The 25,058-nt window shown below is 44.0% G+C and overlaps 1 pseudogene; it reads right to left on the bottom strand.

The window, feature by feature from the left end:
• Positions 1-42: 42 nt before the first annotated feature.
• LOC139555846 (CD109 antigen-like) lies at positions 43-24,953 on the bottom strand (annotated as a pseudogene).
• Positions 24,954-25,058: the final 105 nt, after the last annotated feature.

The following is a 25,058-nucleotide window of genomic DNA, read 5'->3' as shown; positions in this document are numbered from 1 at the left end:
TCTGAAAGGCAACTTGTGCCCTAATTTCATCCACCTTATTGTCTAGAGATTGAACATTGGCGAGTAATATGCTCGGAAGCGGTGGATGGTGTGCTCGCCTTCTAAGTCTGACCAGTAGGCCACTCCGTCTGCCTCTCTTGCGGTGACCGCGTTAGTTTGGGTCGGCCTCTGGGATAAGATCCCATGTCCAGGGTGGAGGTCCGAACAAAGGATCCTCTTTGGGAAAGTTGTATTCCTGGTCGTAATGTTGGTAAGTTGACGTCGCTTTTATATCCAATAGTTCTTCCCGACTGTATGTAATAACACTTGAGATTATCTGGGCTAACAACGCAAGAAAGAATACATAAAATAAATAAAAAATGACTGCATAGTTTCCTAAGGACCTGAAGTCGACGCCATTGTAGAGGTCCACGACTACAGGGATTTCCACACGCATCTCCTCTGTCGTCGCATGAGGAGGGAGTCAACATGAGAATAAAACGAGAGGTGAGTACCCTGCTAAACAGTGAGCTTGATGTCATATAACACAAGTTTTGACTTCTGAGCAACGCCTCCAATGTCTCCATACCTAACAATAATTGAGTAGTGGGTTTCAAGATCTATCTCAGATGGGATACGTTTCCTCCTCCCCATTGTCTGAAAGAGAGATGCCACAGGGTATATCTTGTTGACGGTCTTACGTTACATGTAGAGGATATACAGACACCACACAGAGACATCCAGACATCACACAGAGACATCCAGTACCACACGGAGGAAATGTGTAATATTGTTAATATAATATAACCATGTGTTAGTGTTGTTTTATTGTGAATTTATGCATTTCCTGCAATGCAGGAAAGTTATCAGTGACAACAGAGTGATCAAATTAAGATCCTACATCTGTATAGTTACACTTTTAGAGTCCAGGTAGAGGTTGACATTCCCCGGAGTTGTCTCCACTCACCTAACCACGTCGTTGGTCTCAATCCCATCCTGAGCCAGGATGAAGCCATTGAGAAGGCCCACCTCCAGAATGGCCATGCCAGTCTAGTTAATGACCTGGCCCTCCAACAGACTGCAAGAGAGCAATATAGGAATAGCTATATAAAACACAGTAGGTACTAAACCTTTTGCAGCATCCTGACATGCCAGACCATGTGACCTTTCCAATATCTATCTTATTTAAACAGCAGGCTATTGAAAAGCCAAGTTTTCTTTTGGGGTTTTTCATTTTGAAGCTGTAAATGTGTGTTACCAAGCCAGACCCTAAGCCTTACCTGATGCATATAAAGGTGGACGTAATACATGTCAGTGTCAAACAACTATACATGCAAATCAAAAGCCTCCTGTGTGGTGTCTCTCTGTGACAACCTTCTGCCCTCTGAATTGTAAAGAGAGAGAGAGAGATTGAGCAATACAAATAAAGGAGAACGATCAAAACAATTTACTGGCAAGTTTCATTTCAATGTTTTACTGACAGACAGTATGCTTTCTTCAAAGGGACTGATTTGTTGCAGCCCATTTACAGGGATGAAAACAACTCAAGATGTGAACGTTTCATCAAAGAGTGAGACTGAGACAGGCCGATTAACGCTTTACAGCAGGAGGCTCCACCATTAATAACTCCCTGGGACACAATCGGACAGTGTTAACGATGAGATAGGATTACTTAAACAACACTCCAAAGCCACCATTTTTACTGTTATGGTGATTTCTCATCCTTTTGATATGAGGTTAGTCATTGGTATGACGCAAGGGGCTGTGTTTGACATGTTTTCATTATTGAGATTGATGGAAATCTTTGGCAGGCAGACATGAGGACTGTGATTTAAGTCACTCAACACATTACTGGATTCTGAAACAGATCGAATCCTTGGCCCTGGACAGAATAACCTGTAAGCGTTCCTCTCTGCCTGTCTCGATCTGAAACGTTAACCACAACAATCAGTTGCAACATCATCACTAAGATGGAGCCAAACCTGGAGAATAATGCACTGCTTTGTTCTTTATTGCTTGATCATTTTATTTGAATGGGGATCTTTTCATTTTACCTCCTGGCTCTGGCATAGCAGATAGTTGATGTAGCTAGAGTGGAAGTTGGCCACTATGGTTGAAGGTCCTCTGTTGACTGTAATGTGGGGATTTATGAGGTGAGACCCACTGTAGACTGCATACTCAGACAAGGCCTGCAGAGCCTTCACTATGTCCCGAGGAGATAAAGGATAAAGCAGCTCGACTCCATTTCAAAATGTTTTAATAAATACCAAATCCCACAGAATGAAACCAATATATGGTTTTGCTTTGGATGTTGTTTGTGTGTCTGAGTGCAGACTGGGATTGCTCTGAATTATTTAGATCTTAGTCTGCTGTGCTGCATATGCCCAGCCAGCCACATACAGTCAGTCCCCTTACAATGTGCCACAGACAAAGCAGCTGTTCCTCCTCCCTCTTGGTTGTATTACTCTATCCAGCTCTTGAGGCTGCTGCGGGCCAGCTCAATACAGGCTGTTGATCCTAAATCCTACCTTCACTGAGCCTCTCTTGTAAGCCCTTTGGCCCCTACAATGTTTTTATACCCTAACTCTATCCGTGGTGGGATTTCAGGTTAATCCGTACATTTGATCAACTTGACTCACAGTACTTGATGGACTTAATTTAAATCCGTGTTACTGACACAACAGGCTCCATAGACTCTAGAGTAGAGGCTTGTTCTTTTGGGTTTTGTGAATGTTCCTTTTGATTCTATTCAGTGAAACTGGAAAGCAGTATGTTCTGAGCCAACCTACCTGATCAAGAATCATAGATTGACCCTTGAAATTCTGACCCAGCCTAACTGATCTGGGTTCAGACACTGACTCACAATGACCCTTGAAGTGCATATGTTCTGACCCAGCCTGATGATCTGGGATCAGAGATGACCCTTCCTTACCTGTGTGGAGCCGTATCCTCCCAGGTGGTTCATCTGCTGGCTGAGCCACTTCATGAGGCCGAAGCCCTCCACCACCCAGGAAAGCTTGCGCAGGAAGAGCAGGTAGGTAGCAGGTAGCCATCTCTATGTCTGCGGAGCACGGCTGGCACGACTCAACAACAACATCTGGGAAACAAGGCTTGCACTGTATGTAGAATAACTATTTTTGTAACAGACTGTGACATGCAGAAATCAAGAAAGTTTCATCAAAAAATAACAATTTAGTGTTTTCTAATGAGTCCTCTTTAAATGCTTTTAGATATGCAGCACCTTAGAACAGAGGCGTCTCATCCATCCCCATCCAACTCCCCAAGTGTTTACCCCTCATCTCTGCTCGTCCCATCAGCTGTGTCAGCGCTCGGTCTGCGGTCTCACTGTTGGCCAGGGGCAGAGTGTAAGCAGCCAGGCACATGCTGTAGCTATGGAAACCTGGCTCGCATACATGTTCTGAATAATAGAAACAAAATAAAGGTCAACCACAGCGATTTAACAGACTTGGAAAACCAAAGGCCAAAGCACATACTGTATTGTAGCATTACTCCCACCTTGTAACTGTCATCCTCCAACAGCTCCATGAGGACGTAGGTTGTGAGAGATATGGGGCCATCCAGGCCTCCCTGAAGCTCAGTGTGGATGATCCGACCAGGCTCCATGAAGGCCCCATCATCTTCCTGCTGGGCCCCCAACCAGGCTTGCAGTACTGGAGAGTACTCTGCTGTCGATGAAGAGACTCGCCTGCAGGAAGCACTTCAGTACGAACACAGAGAGCCTTTCAGAGAGGAGATATGGATACAGGGTTACAGATACACAGACATGAACAGACGCAGACAAACAAACAGGCTGAGATACTCACAATGTGCTTCTAGAGGAGTCACTATTTCGAAAGACACTGAATGAACGATCATCTAGTAGGACAGTTCACTCTCATAACCTAAATGGGCAAGAAACTAAAGGGTTAACTATTAGGCTATATCATACATATATGTTATTATATGTATTAATCTATGTAATGTGTAATTATATTTAATTAACTATTAGGCTATATAATACAGAATTTCAGCTATGTTGGTATGAATATTAGCAACACACCTTTCATCATGTAAGACGTTGCTTTACTCAAGATATTATAGTCGACTTGTCCAGACACAGTCAGATACTGAATGACAGATGTTGGGGAACAAGTGGATCATGTTCTGCTCCCCACCGCCGTAAGGCATATCGATGAGGGACTCCAGGCCAGTGATGGATGGTCCAAGGATGTCACCTTTATACAGAGAAAACAAAAGACAGAATAGAAAGAGAACGACACACAGAGCGAGAGCCTTTCTGACTTTGTCTTTCTTTAATGATACATCCTCACTTCATTAAAACCTCACCACCATCACCCTCCACCCCCTTTAAAAACAAATATCCCCTCTGCTGCATACTCACCTTGCCCTCTACCCCACAATACAAAACAACATCACACATCACAATAACCACTGATGTGCCTTCGCTCCTGTTAGGCTCCTAATGTTCCGCACCTTAATGCAGAGGTTGTAGTGGGCTTTAACTGAAACCCCCTCAAACTCCCCCAGGCTCGGAGTGTTGAAGTCAAACAAGACCTCCAATACCCCCTTGCCAGTCCCCAGTCTCTGCTGTCACCTTCAGTGGCGGAAACATTGGTGGCCCTTCCCCCTTTGGTCACTCAAACACCCCCCTTACCGGCTCAGACAGAACCTCCTGGACCTCCCCAAGGAATCTTTCCAGCAGCCTAAGAGATGTTAGTCCTGTTTGTTGTGCCAGGATTTTTCCACCCCTCCTCCCCCAGCAGCCACAGGTCACCCAGCCTTAGTAAATCCGCTGCCATCAGTCGGTTCTGCAGGGTGGCCGACTGAACCGATCTCAAAAGGATGGCTGGATTGTGGAAGACCCAGCCGAGGGAGGGGGTGTGGGCCTTAGCAGCTGCCAGGCACTCAGCACCGCAGAGTAAAAATCAGAGAGACCTGCTGTACTCAGCCTCTCCAGCTTCATGAGGAACAGCTGACATCCCCTCCCAGTTCTTCCTGACTCACCTTTCCGAGCCCAGATACACCCAAAATGATATTAAGTCCTTCACAACCCCAATGCAAACCCCCTGGATTGGAGGGGGGACCTACAGTGGGAAGAACAAGTATTTGATACACTGCCGATTTTGCAGGTTTTCCTACTTACAAAGCATGTAGAGGTCTGTAATTTTTATCATAGGTACACTTCAACTGTGAGAAACGGAATCTAAATCCAGAAAATCATTGTATGATTTTTAAGTAATTCATTTGCATTTTATTGCATGACATAAGTATTTGATACATCAGAACTTAATATTTGGTACAGAAACCTTAGTTTGCAATTACAGAGATCATACGTTTCCTGTAGTTCTTGACCAGGTTTGCACACACTGCAGCAGGGATTTTGGCCCACTCCTCTATACAGACCTTCTCCAGATCCTTCAGGTTTCGGGGCTGTCGCTGGGCAATGCGGACTTTCAGCTCCCTCCAAAGATTTTCTATTGGGTTCAGGTCTGGAGACTGGCTAGGCCACTCCAGGACCTTGAGATGCTTCTTACGGAGCCACTCCTTAGTTGCCCTGGCTGTGTGTTTCGGGTCGTTGTCATGCTGGAAGACCCAGCCACGACCCATCTTCAATGATCTTACTGAGGGAAGGAGGTTGTTGGCCAAGATCTCGCGATACATGGCCCCATCCATCCTCCCCTCAATACGGTGCAGTCGTCCTGTCCCCTTTGCAGAAAAGCATCCCCAAAGAATGATGTTTCCACCTCCATGCTTCACAGTTGGGATGGTGTTCTTGGGGTTGTACTCATCCTTCTTCTTCCTCCAAACACGGCGAGTGGAGTTTAGACCAAAAAGCTCTATTTTTGTCTCATCAGACCACATGACCTTCTCCCATTCCTCCTCTGGATCATCCAGATGGTCATTGGCAAACTTCTGACGGGCCTGGACATGAGCTGGCTTGAGCAGGGGGACCTTGCGTGCGCTGCAGGATTTTAATCCATGACGGCGTAGTGTGTTACTAATGGTTTTCTTTGAGACTGTGGTCCCAGCTCTCTTCAGGTCATTGACCAGGTCCTGCCGTGTAGTTCTGGGCTGATCCCTCACCTTCCTCATGATCATTGATGCCCTACGAGGTGAGATCTTGCATGGAGCCCCAGACCGAGGGTGATTGACCGTCATCTTGAACTTCTTCCATTTTCCAATAATTGCGCCAACAGTTGTTGCCTTCTCACCAAGCTGCTTGCCTATTGTCCTGTAGCCCATCCCAGCCTTGTGCAGGTCTACAATTTTATCCCTGATGTCCTTACACAGCTCTCTGGTCTTGGCCATTGTGGAGAGGTTGGAGTCTGTTTGATTGAGTGTGTGGACAGGTGTCTTTTATACAGGTAACGAGTTCAAACAGGTGCAGTTAATACAGGTAATGAGTGGAGAACAGGAGGGCTTCTTAAAAGGCTGCAGCCCGACGTCATCCCGACGCCGGTACACCTATGACAACATCCAGCTCAAGTGCACGGCGCGAAATTCAAAATCTATTTTTTTTTTATATTTAACTTTCACACATTAACAAGTCCAATACAGCATTTGAAAGATAAACATCTTGTCAATCCAGCCAACATGTCCGATTTTTTTAATGTTTTACAGAGAAAACACCACATATATTTATGTTAGCTCACCACCAAATAAAAAAGGAGGACAGACATTTTTCACAGCACAAGTAGGATGCAAGTAGCATGCACAAGCCAACCTAACTAACCTAGAACCAACCTAAATAACCTAGAAAAAACTACCTCAGATGACAGTCCTATAACATGTTACACAATAAATCTATGTTTTGTTCAAAAAATGTGCATATTTTAGCTATAAATCAGTTTTACATTACTGCTACCATCATAGCCACCATCACAGCTACAGTCAGAAATCGCACGGGAGTAGCCAGAGAAAATACAGACACCAACGTCAACTACTAATTACACATCATAAAACATTTCAGAACAATATATGGTGGATAGCTAATGAAAGAATAAGATCTTGTGAATAGAGCCAATATTTCCGATTTTTCAAGTGTTTTACAGCGAAAACACAATATATCGTTATATTAGCTTACTACAATAGCTAGCACACAGCAGCATTGATTCTAGTCAAACGGTAGCATAGCACAGTTCGACAGATATATGAAAAAGCATCCAAAATTGGGTCCTTATCTTTGTTGATCTTCCATCAGAATGTTCTCCAAGGGGTCCTTTGTTCAGAAATGTCTTTATTTCGATCCAGAACGAACAATTTCCCTCTTGAATTAGCAAGCACACTGGCAGTGCGACGCTAACCTCTCCATCTTGAAAAAATTCTTGCGTCGCATCACGTCTAAAGTCCAGAATACATTTCAATAATATAATTAAAGTATATTGAAAAAACATACTTTAGGATGATATTGTGACATGTATCAAATAAAATCGAAGCCAGAGATCATATTCACCTATAACGACGGTTTTCCAGGAGGCTACTCCAGATCCAACTTCGCGCCTTCCAAAAAAAATAAAGTGCGCACTTCTCACTCCAAGAGGTTGTATACAATCCCTGACCGAGATAATCAAGTGATTTATTCTCTCACTTCCGCATGACACCCAGAGGAAGGCGTATGACGTGTTTCTACAGTCCTAAGTGACATGCCCTTTTATAGACAAGGGCTTGAAAAGCGACATCGATTTTGGAAATCTCACTTCCGGATAGGAAATGGGCTGTAAAAATTGTTCTGTTCCACTTAGAGAAATAATTAAAACGGTTTTAGAAACTAGAGACTGTTTTCTATCCAATAGTAATAATAATATGCATATTGTAAGAGCAAAAATTGATTAAGAGGCCGTTTGAAAATGTGCACATATTTTCCAGTTTTTCAATACGCCCCCTGCAGCCATAACAGGTTAAAGAAAAACTAACAGGTCTGTGAGAGCCGGAATTCTTACTGGTTGGTAGGTGATCAAATACTTATGTCATGCAATAAAATGAAAATGAATTACTTAAAAATCATACAATGTGATTTTCTGGATTTTTGTTTTAGATTCTGTCTCTCACAGTTGAAGTGTACCTATGATAAAAATTACAGACCTCTACATGCTTTGTAAGTAGGAAAACCTGCAAAATCGTCAGTGTATCAAATACTTGTTCTCCCCACTGTATCTCTCCATGCCCCACATAAGAGTTTTGCTCTTACCCCAGAACACCTTAGCTGACGAAGCTCCCTCATACACGTTCAGACTAGTCTCAAGTGCCTGCATATCCTGCTCATCACAGAAATGTCATCTGCATACACCGACACTGCTATGCCTGTCAACACACCCATACATGTACAGCACACTCCCTGCAGTTTCCTGCATAGGAGGCCTAGAAAAGGCTCAATGGCTAGTGTATATCACTGCCCCGACAGAGGGAATCCTTGTCTAATGCCCCGCCTCACCCAGACTGGCCTACTGAGACCCCCTCCCACCTTTACCATACATAACGCCCAAGCATACATCTTCACACAAGCCAAAAACCCTTCCCCAAACATCACATTAAACAGATACTTATGGTCCACTCTATCAAAAGCCTTCTCTTGGTTTAAGAGACCAGACCAAAGATCACATTAGATAACCTTTACAAGTCCAACATGTCCCTGATTAAGAACAAGTTCTCCGTGATTGAGCGTCCCGGTACACAATATGTCTGGTCCTTATGTACTATAGAGTCCAGATGGGACTTCAGTCTGTTAGCGAGGACCTTGGCAAATATCTTATAGCCCGCACAGAGCAATGCCACAGGCCTCCAGTTCTTAAGTTCACACAAGTCCCCTTTTTTGGCAGGAGAGTCAGAGCTGCCTGACCGCAGCTCATCGGCAACTCTCCTACCCCGACGCACTCACGCAACACACAAACAAAGTCCAGTTCAATTATTCCCCTTTTAAAAAAAAATAAAAGTCCATCGACCACCAGTGCATGGCCGGGGACATCTGGGTTACGACTTTTGCCAGTTCATGGGACAACAGGGGAATGTCCATTTCATCCCTCTGTGCCAGAGAGAGTTTAGGGAGTTCTGCAAACAAAACCTAAATAGCACATAGGATCACACAGTTATGTCCTACACAACTCAATATAAAACTCCACAGTCCGCTCCCGCATCTCCCCACCACAGAGGTCACCCGCCTATCCGATAGCTGCGGTCTTGGCTTCACTGCTCTGTCTTTCCCAACCAAAGGAGGAGGAGCTGGGAGCATCCATCTCCTTGAGCACGGAGCACCTAGCTCTTACAAGTGTTCCCTTTGCTTTAACCTGGAAGAAACTGTCCAGGTCCCTACATAATTCAGTTACATAAGCCTGGAGGCCTACATTGCCTTGCCCCACCTGCTCTACCTCCACCACTTCACTAATACTACGCTCGAGTTCCCCCAATACTCTCCTAGCCTCTGAGGATGAGAGAGCTGTATACTGTTGACAGAAAAGCCAAATTTTGACTTTTCCCACATCCCACCATTGACTCAGTGACTAATACTTATCTCTTCACTGCCCCCACCTTTCCCAAAAAGTCTGGAAACCTGAGCAAAAAGTGGCATCTTGTAAGAGCTTTACATTAATCTTCCAATAGGATGCTTGCCAAGGCCCTGGTGAAATAGACAGCCGAGCCATGGTTATGTGGTGATCCGAAAAACCCACCGGGAGAATGGTAGCGCCCAAAAGCCTATTACTCTGATTCCTGGACATGTAAAACCGATCGAGTCGGGCTGCACTCACCCCAGCCCCAAAGACCTTCACCCATGTATACTGTCTTGTGTTAGGATGTCTAGTTCTCCAAACAACCACTAGATCAAACTGCTTCATGATGTTGTCAACCCCTGATCTGTTTCACATGTCTTTGTGCTTGTCTCCACCCCCCTCCAGGTGTTGCCCATCTTCCCCATTATCCCCAGTGTATTTATACCGGTGTTCTCTGTCTGTTGCCAGTTTGTCTTGTCAAGCATACCAGCGTTTTTCCCGTACTCTAGTCCCTGTTTTCTATTTTTCCCGGTGTTGACCATTCTGCCTGCCCCTGCCGTTCTGTACCTTTCGGTGAGCAAAAATCCCAGAACCACACGGGGGGACCTAGTGAATGACCTGGAGAGAGCTGGGACCAAAGTAACAAAGCCTACCATCAGTAACACACTACGCCGCCAGGGACTCAAATCCTGCAGTGCTAGACGTGTCCCCCTGCTTAAGCCAGTACATGTCCAGGCCCATCTGAAGTTTGCTAGAGAGCATTTGTATGATCCAGAAGAAGATTGGGAGAATGTCATATGGTCAGATGAAACCAAAATAGAACTTTTTGGTAAAAACTCAACTCGTCGTGTTTGGAGGACAAAGAATGCTGAGTTGCATCCAAAGAACACCATACCTACTGTGAAGCATGGGGGTGGAAACATCATGCTTTGGGGCTGTTTTTCTGCAAAGGGACCAGGACGACTGATCCGTGTAAAGGAAAGAATGAATGGGGCCATGTATCGTGAGATTTTGAGTGAAAACCTCCTTCCATCAGCAAGGGCATTGAAAATGCCCTTGATTTCAGCATGACAATGATCCCAAACACACCGCCCGGGCAACGAAGGAGTGGCTTCGTAAGAAGCATTTCAAGGTCCTGGAGTGGCCTAGCCAGTCTCCAGATCTCAACCCCATAGAAAATCTTTGGAGGGAGTTGAAAGTCCGTGTTGCCCAGCAACAGCCCCAAAACATCACTGCTCTAGAGGAGATCTGCATGGAGGAATGGGCCAAAATACCAGCAACAGTGTGTGAAAACCTTGTGAAGACTTACAGAAAACGTTTGACCTCTGTCATTGCCAACAAAGGGTATATAACAAAGTATTGAGATAAACTTTTGTTATTGACCAAATACTTATTTTCCACCATAATTTGCAAAGAAATTCATAAAAAATCCTACAATGTGATTTTCTGGATTTTTTTTCCTCATTTTGTCTGTCATAGTTGAAGTGTACCTATGATGAAAATTACAGGCCTCTCTCATCTTTTTAAGTGGGAGAACTTGCACAATTGGTGGCTGACTAAATACTTTTTTGCCCCACTGTATACAGGGGGTACCGGTACCGAGTCAGTGTTCGGGGGTACAGGTTAGTTGAGATAATTTGTACATGTAGGTAGGGGTGAAGTGACTATGCATAGGTAATGAACAGCGAGTATCAGCAGTGTACAAAACAAATGGAGGGGTGGTGTCAATGTAAATAGTCCGGTGTCCATTTGATTAATTGTTCAGGAGTCTTATGGCTTGTGGGTAGAAGCTGTTAAGGAGCCTTTTGGTCCTAGACTTGGCGCTCCGGTACCGCTTGCCATGCGGTAGCAGAGAAAACAGTCTATGACAAGGGTGACTAGAGTCTCTGACAATTCTATGGGCTTTCCTCTGACACCACTTATTATACATGTCCTGGATGGCAGAAGCTTTGCCCCAGTGATGTATTGGGCCATACGCAATACCCACTGTCGCGCCTTATGGTCAGATGCCGAGCAGTTGCCATACCAGGCGGTGAGGCAACCGGCCAGGATGCTCTCGGTGGTGCAGATGTAGAACTTTGAGGATCTGGGGATCAATACCAAATCTTTTCAGTCTACTGAGGGGTTAAAGGATTTGTCGTGCCGTCTTCACGACTGCCTTGGTGTGTTTGGACCATGATAGTTTGTTGACCCGCTCCACTACAGCCCAGTCGATGAGAATGGGGGCCTGTTCGGCCCGCCTTTTCCTATAGTCCACAATCAGCTCCTTTGTCTTGCTCACATTGAGGGTGAGCGTGTTGTCCTGGCACCACACTGCCAGTTCTCTGACCTCCTCCCTATAGGCTGTCTCATCGTTGTCGGTGATCAGGCCTACCACTGTTGTGTCGTCAACAAACTTAATGATGGTGTTGGAGTCGTGTTTGGCCACACAGTCGTGGGTGAACAGGGAGTACAGGAGGGGACTAAGTACATACCCCTGAGTGGCCCCTGTGTTGAGGATCAGCGTGGCAGGCCCGTCAGGAAGACCAGGATCCAGTTGCAGAGGGAAGTGTTTAGTCCCAGGGTCCTTAGCTTAGTGATGAGCTTCGTGCGCACTATGGTGTTGAACGCTGAGCTGTAGTCATCTGTGGATCTGTTGGAGCGGTATGCGAATTGGAGTGGCTTTAGGGTATCCGGGAGGATGCTGTTGATGTGATGTGAGCCATGTGAGCACGTGAGTGCTACGTGTTGGTAATCATTTAGGCAGGCTACCTTTGCTTCCTTGGGCACAGGGACTATGGTGGTCTGCTTGAAACATATAGGTATTACAGACTCAGTCAGGGAGAGGTTGAAAATGTTAGTGAAGATACTTCCTAGATGGTCCACGCATGCTTTGAGTATACGTCCTGGTGATCCGTCTGGCCCCACGGCTTTGTGAATGTTGACCTGTTTACAGGTTTTGCTCACATCGGCTACCGAGAGCGTTATCACAAAGTCATCTAGAACAGCTGGTGCTCTCGTGCATGCTTCAATGTTGCTTGCCTCGAACCGAACATAAAAGGCATTTAGCTCATCTGGTATGGTAGCATCACTGGGCAGCTCGCGTCTAGGTTTCCCTTTGTAGTCTGTAATAGTTTTCAAGCCCTGCCACATCCGACGAGTGTCAGAGCCAGTGTAGTAGGATTCAGTCTTAGTCCTGTATTGACACTATGCCTGTTTGATGGTTCGTCTGAGGGCATAGCAGGATTTCTTATAATCGTCCAGATTAGTGTCCCGCTCCTTGAAGCGGCAGCTCTAGCCTTTAGCTTGATGCGGCTGTTGCCTGTAATCCATGGCTTCTGGTTGGGATATTCATGTACGGTCACTGTGGGGACGACGTCGTCGATGCCATTGGATGAATCCCAGAACATATTCCAGTCTGTGCTAGCAAAACAGTCCTGTAGCGTAGCATCCGCGCCATCTGACCACTTCTGTATTGAGCGAGTCACTGGTACTTCCTGCTTTAGTGTTTGCTTGTAAGCAGGAATCAGGAGGATAGAATTACGGTCAGATTTGCCAAAGGGAGTTTGGGGGCGAGCTTTGTATGCATCTCTGTGTATGGAGTAAAGGTGGTCTCCTCATCCACTAGCATAACCTGACTAGGCCCAGACTCATCTACACCACCATCCATGACATGACTAGACCCAGACTCAGTTACATCACCATCCATAACATGACTAGACCCAGCCTCAGCTACACCACTATCTATAGCCCGACTAGACCCAGTCTCACCTACACCACCATCTCTAGCATGACCAGGCTCAGCCTCAGCTACACCACCATCCATAACATAACTAGACCCAGTCTCAGCTACACCACCATCTATAGCATGACTTGACCCAGCCTTCGCTGCCTGCGTCTCATTGCCACCTGGACGTTGACCTTGATATCCCCCACTGGTGCTTGTACCCTCACCTTGTCTACAGCCTTTATGTGGACATGCAAAGCTCTTATGGACCAAATCTCCACACTCAAAGCACCGTAGACGATCTGTGCTGGCAAACGCCACGCAGAGCTCCTCCCCATGCCCCACTTTAAAATGCACATTTAACTTTTGCTCATTATTATTCAGAAACATGAACACTTGCCTCTGGAACAAAACAAGATGCTTAACGGCATCTGTCTGAAAACCTGCCGACAGTACACGAAAACAGCTAGCAAAATTACCAAACCGACTCAGCTTTTTCCGGATTTAATAATCCGTAATAAACAGAGGCAGATTCACAACTACCACCCTAGTCGAAGAAGTCGAAAGAGGAGAAATCGGCACCAACACATGCCTTACAAATATTCCACTAGCAATCAGCCTACTCCCGAGTGGTGCAGCGGTCTACATTCCAGGCTGTATCACACCCGGTCGTGATTGGGAGTCCCATCAGGCAGCATACAATTGGCCGGGTTAGGGTTTGGCCGGGGTAGGCAGTCATTGTAAATAATAATTTGTTCTTAACTGGCTTGCCTAGTTAAATAAAGGTTAAATAAAATTACAAATGTAATAAATATTCACTATTTTCATGAACACAACCACAGCTCTGTTCATTCTGAATGAGGAATGTATAAATTCAGCTCCTACCTGTTCGCCAACCATGAGCAGAACCTCCTCCACCTTAACTCCATTCTCAGGAACACACCTGAATCAATTCCTTAACGACAGCATCTCCTCCGTGCTAGGCTGTGAAGCCATCGTGCACACCACACTGTTTAAACCCCAGGAAACTAAAACTCTGTCCTCTTCCTCCCTAACTTTGAAAAAAAATTGTGCTTCTGTTCCAAACCAAGGAGGGCCTACAGCAGCACCTATATCTTCTGCACAGATTCTGTCAGACCTGGTCCAGTTGCCAGGACCACAAATACAAATTCCATCTAGACACCGTTGACCTAGAGCACACAAAAAGGCTCACAGGTAACTTCCAAGAAGCTGAGAGAGACAAGGCAAGAAGGTTCTTCTATGCCATCAAAAGGAACATAAAATTCGACATACCAATTAGAATCTGGCTAAAAGCCATCACCTACAGAGAGATGAACCTGGAGAAGAGTCCCCTAAGCAAGCTGGTCCTGGGGCTCTGTTCACAAACACACAAATCCCACAGTTTATGGTGGTGACGTTGGGTCCGGGTGCCGCCGCCGATGGAACCGGGGGTTCCTCAGCGGGCTCGTCGGGCTTCCACGCCTTAGCTGGCTCGAGAGGTTTCCTTGCCTCGGTTGGCTCGGCAGGCTCCCATCCCACGTCATGCCTCAGATGGCTCGTCGGGCTCCGACACCTCAGCCGGCTCTTTGATAGGTTGACTAGAGTGACAGATGCACCACTCTTTAGTGTTCCATTTCTAGAAGGGTAAGAAAATAACCACACGGCTGCTGACCATAAAAAGACAAAGAAGTGTTTCCAAATTTCGTTATTTTCACAAGAAATCTATGATTCAACTTGTTTGAGGCTTTGGGCTTTGCTTGTCATTCTGTGTCAGTTTTTCCAATGAATGTTCGCTTTTAGCCATGTTATAGAGGGAAGGTACTAATAAAATGCTCATAAAAAGTAAAATATGTTGTTAATATGCTCGTTATAAGACCATAGGAATGTAGTTTGGGTTCACCAGCTTGTGAGTGGAGTGGAAGAGGTCAAGCTTGATGTGTTTACATATCGACTGCAGTCACTTGAGCTATCCGACTGCCCTCAACAGCTGCAGGGAAGGTGAATACCACGTCTCTGGAAAGGCTTTCCTCTGACCTCACTGGCTCCAGAAACATGGTATTTGAAAATTACTGCTCAAGTCCTTCAGCATACCAAAACAACAAGGATGAAAAATGATTACACACAAACAAACATTGACGTGTAATACAACCCAGGCGAGACGGAGCGAGGTCCTTTGAAGAAGTTTAACAAGAACAAGATTTGTGTGTTAGAGTCACAGATGTATCAGCTGAAATAACTAACAACTTCAATTGATACTCCAATTAGGAGAAAAGAGAAATTGCTTTCGCTGACCGCTAAGTTTATTGAAGTAAAGTGAAACTTTTTATGTGTTTTGTACATTGACCAGAACCATCTTGCGGACGGCGTCTGAGGCCACAGAGGAGATGGGGATCTCCCCCAGGACCAGTGGCCTGATGGGAAATAGGGCAGAGGTTCCGTTCTGACTCCCCACAGACACTGTGCGTGTACTGGCTTTAGAGAGATCCTCATTGTCCGGTAAGACAAACTCAAATTAGTGACTCTGAGCAACAATCACCATGACCTAGCAGAACATAATAAGAAAAAGCAAGGAGAAAAATAAAGAGACGAGAGGAAAGTCACCCAGATTAAAATACATGGAATGTATGGACAAACAAATGTATCTGTTCTTTACCCCATATGATAAAAACAACATGACGTGTCGCCATTGTGTCGCAACAATATTACAGATTAGAACTATGATAAAAGGACTGTCTCGTGTCCTGCTCCACATAGTGGTGATAGTTCTGGGCTAAATCCATGTTGGATTAATGGGCTCAATGCTTTGATACATCTAGCATGACCCTAGAGGTGTTTGGTGCCGGTGATCATTATAAAGATAAAACAAACTGACCAAAACTGGTTCATTCTAGTTCTGAATGCTTCTCCACTACAGGAGTATAACATTTGTGAATATGATACAGTAAATAATATCAAATTGGCTATGCCAGACAGACATCTGCGAGCGGCATTGACTACAGTGAGGGCAGCTCACCTCAAGCTCCTCTTCCAGCTAGTTGAAGAGAGTGACATCGACAAGCAGCAGCTCACCTCGGATTATGAAAGCAGGTAGATTCAAGGACAGGAAGAAGTCCTGGAACATGTTGAACTGAAAACACAAAAGAGTACATAGAGTAGAAACAGTGACTTACAGGGTGCCAATGATGCAGATGCGTGTGTGTGTGTGATGATATAGTACCTCAGCAGGGATCTCAGTGATGCCCATGCCCAGGTCAGCAGACATGACGAAGGCAGTGGCTACACAGGAAGTGATGCAGTCTGGAACAGTTAGAGGGAACTCAGCCGTGGCAGAATCTCTGTTGAAAAGACAAAGCGAGGCATGTAGTCGGTAAACGTAGGATTAATGCATGTACAGTATATTGAAATGACTCATTCACGTGTCTCTTTGTCCCCTTGCTCCAGGAGTGTTTCTGTGTGTGTCCACCCCAGGTGTATGTGTTATACAACATGGCTCCTGTCTATCACCCTGTGTTGTTGTCTAGCCACAGTCATGTGTCGGGGAAGTCTCCTGCACCTGGTCCATATCATCAACCTCACCACCAAGGAGTTAGTGAAATACAGTAAGCCCTGCACAGCCAAGACAAGTACTGTATATAGGCGTACTGAGTAGTTTTTGTGCTGCATCTCAAAACTTACGGAATTCAGGTCTCAACTGCTCCCCCATCTTCTCCAACTTGGCATCTGTCAAAACCATGAGGACAGACGTCTGGGAAATTACAGACAAAATCACAAAGGACATAAGCAACATGCACATTTTCATAGGAATGTGACATACCAAGTGTGATAGCGTCAAGGCATCTGATATGCCTGTCAAGGTCACAGCTAACTACCGTAAAAATGGAGTAGAGATCTCCCATTCGCATGGTTCCGGGGGGGATGGTCTGTCTTCTGCATGCCGTACTCTGCCAACTCCTCCAGCACCTGAGAAAAGAACACCATCATTCACCAAAGCCCGCTACAATTACAACCCACAAAGCACAACAAAACCGCTTGAATCAAAAAGTGTATTGTTCAAACCAGTTTGGTCAGGTTCAGAACAGACTGTTTGTATTGACTGTTTACAACTGATGGATACTTGGGTGGGGGCAATAGATAGTGTTCCATAGGTGTACCTGGAAGGGGTATTACAGTAAATCATTAAACATATGTGTGGTGAATATTGAAAGTCAGCCATTGAAAAGCTGTAGTGAATCACAAAATGATGAAGAACTTGCCCTAGACAGTAGTGTCATCACTGGTGCTGTCTGGTCCATGGATCACAGCTAGACAGTAGTGTCATCACTGGTGCTGTCTGGTCCATGGAGCACACCTAGACAGTAGTGTCATCACTGGTGCTGTCTGGTCCATGGATCACACCTAGACAGTAGTGTCATCACTGGTGCTGTTTGGTCCATGGATCACACCTAGACAGTAGTGCCATCACTGGTGCTGTCTGGTCCATGGATCACACCTAGACAGTAGTGTCATCACTGGTGCTGTCTGGTCCATGGATCACACCAGACAGTAGTGTCATCACTGGTGCTGTCTGGTCCATGGATCACACCTAGACAGTAGTATCATCACTGGTGCTGTCTGGTCCATGGATCACACCAGACAGTAGTGTCATCACTGGTGCTGTCTAGTCCATGGATCACAGAATGCATCACACTCTTTTGGAAAACAAACAATCTCTTTAAAAACAAGAAGCAAACAGTATATTACTGATTAACACTACCGTTCAAAAGTTTGGGGTCACCTAGACGTTTCCTTGTTTTGAAAGAAAAGCACATTTTTTGTCCATTAAAATAACATCAAATTGATTAGAAATACAGTGTAGACATTGTTAATGTTGTAAATGCCTATTGTAGCTGGAAACGGCAGATCTTTTATGGAATATCTACATAGGCGTACAGAAGCCCATTATCAGCAACCATCACTCCTGTGGTCCAATGGCACGTTGCGTTAGCTAATATAAGTTTATCATTTTAAAAGGCTAATTGATCATTAGAAAACCCTTTTGCAATTATGTTAGCACAGCTGAAAACTATTGTTCTGCTTAAAGAAGCAATGAAACTGGCCTTTAGACTAGTTGAGTATCTGGAGCATCAGCATTTGTGGGTTGATTACAGGCTCAAAATGACCAGAAACAAAGAACTTTCTTCTGAAACTCGTCAGTCTATTCATGTTCTGAGAAATTAAGGTTATTCCATGCGAGAAATTGCAAAGAAACTGAAGATCTCGTACAACACTATGTACTAATTCCCTTCACAGAACAGCGCAAACTGGCTCTAACCAGAATAGAAAGAGGAGTGGGAGGCCCCGGTGCACAACTGAGCAAGAGGACAAGTATATTAGAGTGTCTAGTTAGAGAAACAGACAAGTCCTCAACTGGCAGCTTCATTAAATATTACCCGCAAAACACCAGTCTCAACGTCAACAATGAAGAGGAGACTCCTCTGTAAAGTGTCTGTTTTCTTTTGTCCATCTTAATCTTTTCTTTTTATTGGCCAGTCTGAGATATGGCTTTTTCTTTGCAACTCCGCCTAGAAGGCCAGCATCCCGGAGTCGCCTCTACACTGTTGACATTGAGACTGGTGTTTTGCGGGTACTATTTAATGAAGCTGCCAAACTTTTGAATGGTAGTGTATGTGGCAGTCACTTTCACACATGTTTTTAATGCAGTTTTTTTGGTGATGTCATGGTGTGAGTGTGGCCAGTGTGGCCTTATTCACCACCAGGATCCCCATCAGCGACCGGGGCTCAGCCACAGACACCTTGAGGGACACCTCATCAGCAGGCCCTGTCCTCACTCCAGCTCAGAGACACCTGACAGACAGATGTCATAGGTCATACTATCACACCTCAACATACTGGGACAGGATAGCAAAGTAAGGATAATGAATTACTATGCTGCTGAACTGAACTGAATGTAACCTATTCTAATGATTAAATTTAGAGATATGATGAAGGACACTGGGTGTTTTTATCTGCTCCTTGACCTGGTGCAGGACTACAAATGTTTAAAGTAAAATAACATATGACAATTAGCTTGTTTTTTAGAACTTGGGCAATGGGAACATGCAGTGCATCATTGATGATCTCTCCATCTGAATGTACACAGTAGATAACAACCTAGTCCAAGGGAGCCCAAGACTCCTCAGAGGTCAGGGAGAGGGAAGCAGAGATACCCGTGTCTGAAGACAGCACCTGGCCATCACCTGGAGACAGGGGGGATGCTAAGGTACTTACCACATAGTGGAACTGAAGTGTCAACTGGAGTGGTACATCAACCGTCAAAGAGTAAAGTTTGGTTTATCACATACAGTTGAAGTCAGAGGTTCACATACACTTTAGCCAAATACATTTAAACTCAGCTTTTTGCAATTCCTGACATTTAATCCTAGTTAAAGTTCCCTGTCTTAGTTCAGTTTGGATCACCACTTTATTAGGAATGTGAAATGTCAGAATAATAGCAGAGAAGAATTTACTCTTTTCTTTCATCACATTCCCAGTGGGTCAGAAGTTTACATACACTCAACTAGTATTTGGTAGCATTGCCTTTAAATTGTTTAACTTGGGTCAAACGTTTCGGGTAGCCTTCCACAAGCTTCCCACAATAAGTTGGGTGAATGTTGGCCCATTTCTCCTGACAAAGCTGGTGTAACTGAGTCAGGTTTGTAGGCCTCCTTGCTCGCACACGCTTTTCCAGTTCTGCCCACAAATTTTCTATAGGATTGAGATCAGGGTTTTGTGATGGCAACTCCAATACCTTGACTTTGTTGTCCTTAAGCCATTTTGCCACAACTTTGGAAGTATGCTTGGGGTCATTGTCCATTTGGAAAATCATTTACGACCAAGCTTTAACTTCCTGACTGATGTCTTGTGATGTTGCTTCAATATATCCACATAATTTTCCTCCTCATGATGCCATCTATTTTGTGAAGTGCACCAGTCCCTCCTGCAGCAAAGCACCCCCACAACATGATGCTGCCACCCCCGTGCTTCACGGTTGGGATGGTGTTCTTCGGAATGCAAGCCTCCCACTTTTTCCTCTAAACATAACAATGGTCATTATGGCCTAACAGTTTCATCAGACCAGAAGACATTTTTCCAAAAAGTACGATCTTTGTCCCCATGTGCAGTTGCAAACCGTAGTCTGGCTTTTTTAATGGCGGTTTTGGAGCAGTGGCTTCTTTCTTGCTGAGCGGCCTTTCAGGTTATGTCGATATAGGACTCGTTTTACTGTGGATATAGATATTTTTGTACCTGTTTCCCCCAGCATCTTCACAAGGTCCTTTGCTGTTGTTCTGGGATTGATTTGTACTTTTCGCACCAAAGTACGTTCATCTCTAGGAGACAGAACGTGTCTCCTTCTGGAGCGGTATGATGGCTGCGTGGTCCCATGTTGTTTATACTTGCGTACTATTGTTTGTACAGATGAACATGGTACCTTCAGGCGTTTGGAAATTGCTCCCAAGGATGAACCAGACCTGTGGAGGTCTACAATTTTTTTTCTGAGGTCTTGGCTGATTTCTTTAGATTTTCCCATGATGTCAAGCAAAGAGGCACTGAGTTTGAAAGTAGGCCTTGAAATACATCCACAGGTACACCTCCAATTGACTCAAATTATGCCAATTAGCCTATCAGAAGCTTCTAAAGCCAGGAATTTTCCAAGCTATTTAAAGGCACAGTCAACTTAGTATATGTAAACTTCTGACCCACTGGAATTGTGATAGAGTGAATTATAAGTGAAATAATCTGTCTGTAAACAATTGTTGGAAAAATTACTTGTGTCATGCACAAAGTAGATGTCCTAACCGACTTGACAAAACTTGTTAACTTTGTTAACAAGAAATTTGTGGATTTGTTTAAAAAACGAGTTTTAATGACTCCAACCTAAGTGTATGTAAACTTCCGACTTCAACTTTAGGTAGGGGTAAAGTGACTAGATAATAAATAGTGAGTAGCAGCAGAGTAAAAACAAAAGGGGGGGGGGGGGGGGGTCAATGCAAATAGTCCGGATGGCCATTTGATTATGGTCATGATGAAGACTATTGTCATGATTGAGGACATTGAGGATCTCTATCAGCACCAGCCCTCAGCACATCAAACCTGGGCAGCACTGAAGCAAACACACAGGACATTAATGTTAATGGATTACAATCACACACTACCTCAGCAAAGCTTTCCAAAAGTGTATTTTCTTTCAAGGTATATGGAAGTACACAATCTGTATAGGCTATACAGTTCAATCACAGCATATTTAGTTACAGTCTAAATGTACCAAATTGACTGTGTTTGGTTTATGTAAATAAATAAATGAACAAAATGTCAGGGGAAAGAGTTCACCTGTAGTCCAAATTAGGCTGAATAACAACCAGGTCCATGGCAGGGATGTCAGTGAGTGTCCTCTGGTGGGTCCTCTAACTACAGTTGAAGTCGGAAGTTTACATACACTTAGGTTGCAGTCATTAAAAATTGTTTTTCAACCACTCTATATCGACATAACCTGAAAGGCCGCTCAGCAAGGAAGAAGCCACTGCTCCAAAACCGTCATAAAAAAGCCAGACTACGGTTTGCAACTGCACATGGGGACAAAGATCGTACTTTTTGGAGAAATGTCCTATGGTCTGATGAAACAAAAATAGAACTGTTTGGCCATAATGACCATCGTTATGTTTGGAGGAAAAAGGGGGATGCTTGCAAGCCGAAGAACACCATCTCAACCGTGAAGCATGGGGGTGGCAGCATCATGTTGTGGGGGTGCTTTGCTGCAGGAGGGACTGATGCACTTCACAAAATAGATGGCTTCATGAGGAGGAAAATTATGTGGATATATTGAAGAAACATCTCAAGACATCAGTCAGGAAGTTAAAGCTTGGTCGCAAATGGGTCTTCCAAATGGACAATGACCCCAAGTATACTTCCAAAGTTGTGGCAAAATGGCTTAAGTACAACAAGTGAAGGTATTCGAGTGGCCGTCACAAAGCCCTGACCTCAATCCTATAGAAAATTTGTGGGCAGAACTGAAAAAGCATGTGCGAGCAAGGAGGCCTACAAATCCTGTCAGGAGGAATGGGCCAAAATTCACCCAACCTATTGTGGGCAACTTGTGGAAGGCTACCCAAAATGTTTGACCCAAGTGAAACAATTTAAAGGCAATGTTACCAAATACTAATTGAGTGTATTTAAACTTCTGACCCACTGGGAATGTGATGAAAGAATTAAAAGCTGAAATAAATCATTCTCTCTACTATTATTCTGACATTTCACATTCTTAAAATAAAGTGGTGATCGTAACTGAACTAAGACAGGGATTTTTTACTAGGATTAAATGTCAGGAATTGTGAAAAACTGAGTTTAAATGTATTTGGCTAAGGTGTATGTAAACTTCAGACTTCAACTGTATCTTATGAACAATATAGGGAGGAATCAGAACTTAGGGAAAAGGTCAAGGCGCCTTAACTTAACTATCATTTAACGTTGATGAAAGCACCCTTACCATGAATTGCTTTTCACTCACAAGTTCCCGTAACACAGAGAGACAATGCGAGGGATAACCACATTTCAGCACACTGACAAATGAACTCTGGTTATTGTTTTTTTCTGCCTCTTTGACAGTAAGACTTAAAACTGCTGGACAGTTTGAGTTTGGTTTTAGTTATCTACTCTATAATGATTAAAACAACAAAGGAGGGTTTTGTGTTGTAGTTCACAGAAGACACGTTTCACAGTAGACGATTTTAAATAACACTAATTCATAGTTAGTATTTAGTGTCAATTCATCCTAATGATGAAAACATTTCCAGACAAAAAACACATTCAAACCCCAAGGCTATCTGTGAACAATGGTTTGCAGAATGAAATGCAGAATTGTCCAGATGAAATGTAGCCGGCATCATCCTGAAAAGCTTTAATGAAGATGTAATAGCAACTCAATGTGTTTTTGAGCAGAAATATGTTGGCATGGTCCTTTCAAATTTAATAGGAGTCACATTGATGGAAGTCACAACGGTCCACTTGCCAAGGGGTGGATTCTCAGACAGCTGCTGAAACTCTTTGGACAAAACCCCCAGAACTCTGTCCAATGACAACCACTGCCAGATTATGTTTTCCTTGGGATCCTGGCTCACGCAATTTGAAAAGAAAATGAGAATTATCAACTGTCCATCACAGTTCCATTTCCCAAGGTTCATTCATCTGGCTGCTATCACTTCCACACTGAATGTTCATACAATACCCCCTTGGTATGTTACCTAGTAACATACACCTTAATGATAATATTGATTTAAAAAAATATATTTAAAAAATATTGAACTTTTATTCTTATTTACAATGACGGCCTACCCCAGCCAAACCCGGACGACACTGGGCCAATTGTTCGCCGCCCTATGGGACTCCCAATCATGGCCGGATGTGATACAGCCTGGAATCGAACCAGGGAATGAAATGCAGTGCCTTAGACCGCTGCGCCACTCGGGAGCCCAAATGTTGAGTTGATCTTGCTTTTATGTGGCTGGGTGAATGGACACTGCCATGATCTTCACAACCTGCCCAGGCCTGTAGATGGCCTTGTCTGTCTGAATAAATGTGGACAATGGCAGAATAGGTCAAAGGTCAAAGTGGGTCAGGAGGAAGCAGTATTCAACTACTCTGGCAAACACGAATCTGGGTAAAGGAGTGTTTGTTCTCTCAGACACAATGGTGGATGGTGATACCTGATTTACTTTATTATGTTTGTGGTTGTTTTGCCTCTTTGCCTCTTGTTTTGTATATGCTACACCTGGCAAAAGATAGCCTGAGAAGGCTTGGATCAGGTGTATCTTTTCGTGTCTCTGTAAACAAGACAGCGTGGGACCTCAGAGTTAATTACCAAATCTCAAGAGGCATTTTCTATGTGCCTGTGATCGGCAATACTGTGATCAGTTGATAGATTTGTATCGTCATTCATACCATGTAAATATGATAGCTTTGACTGAGTCGGATCAATGCAATAACAATGCCTGTAACATCTAATTGCTACTTTTATTTAATTTATATTTTTCATATTGTATTGGCATGCACATTATAAATATCAGAAAAATTAATACTTACTTGGGAAAGAACCAGCAGCTCAATATAACCTTTATAAAGTTGGATAAAGAAAAAGGGAAGTTTATCATCAATTGATTTACAGAACTGGGAGTAATACAAAATCATTATAGCAGAAAATGCAAGGTTGCTGCTTGGTGTGTACCAACTTGTAAGTCGTCTGCTAAATGACTTAAATGTAATGTAAATGTAAATGTGTGTGAAACAAAAGTCAAGCAAACATTTCTAAAAAATGTTGAGTTGAAAATAATATACCTCCTTGAATTATGGTTGGGTGTGAGGCTACAGTATTGTTACCATTAACAATCTCAGTGATGGTGAGGATAGTGACTGATATTGTGATGGGGCACCAGGCCTTAGCACCCTCGGAACAGAGATCAGGTATGAAGGGCTGGGGGCCGGGCTGGGGCTGAAAGAGGAAAAAGGATAGCGAAATTAGAAAATAGGGGAGGCAATTCAACCATTTTGAATCCCCTTTAACGACAAATAAGTATCTTCTATAATGGAAAAAGTATGGGATTACAAATACATTTGTCTAGAATACTTTTGAAGTGCTATATTTTACCATACCTTGGGGTGAAAACAACAAATAATACAAGAAATCCAAATGCTTGAAACCACTCCATTTGCCTGAACCACACAGCAATGTGCTTCATTGATCAATGGAACCAAGTTGTATCTGTGACAGTCTCCATACCTGTGCTAAAGTAACTCCACCAACTATACCAAAGAGAATTTCTAGGGAAAAAACACCTCCCTTA

The sequence above is a fragment of the Salvelinus alpinus genome, chromosome 27, assembly GCF_045679555.1.
Source record: "Salvelinus alpinus chromosome 27, SLU_Salpinus.1, whole genome shotgun sequence".
Taxonomy (NCBI): Eukaryota; Metazoa; Chordata; class Actinopteri; order Salmoniformes; family Salmonidae; genus Salvelinus; species Salvelinus alpinus.
This window is presented reverse-complemented; position numbering and strand designations above follow the sequence as displayed.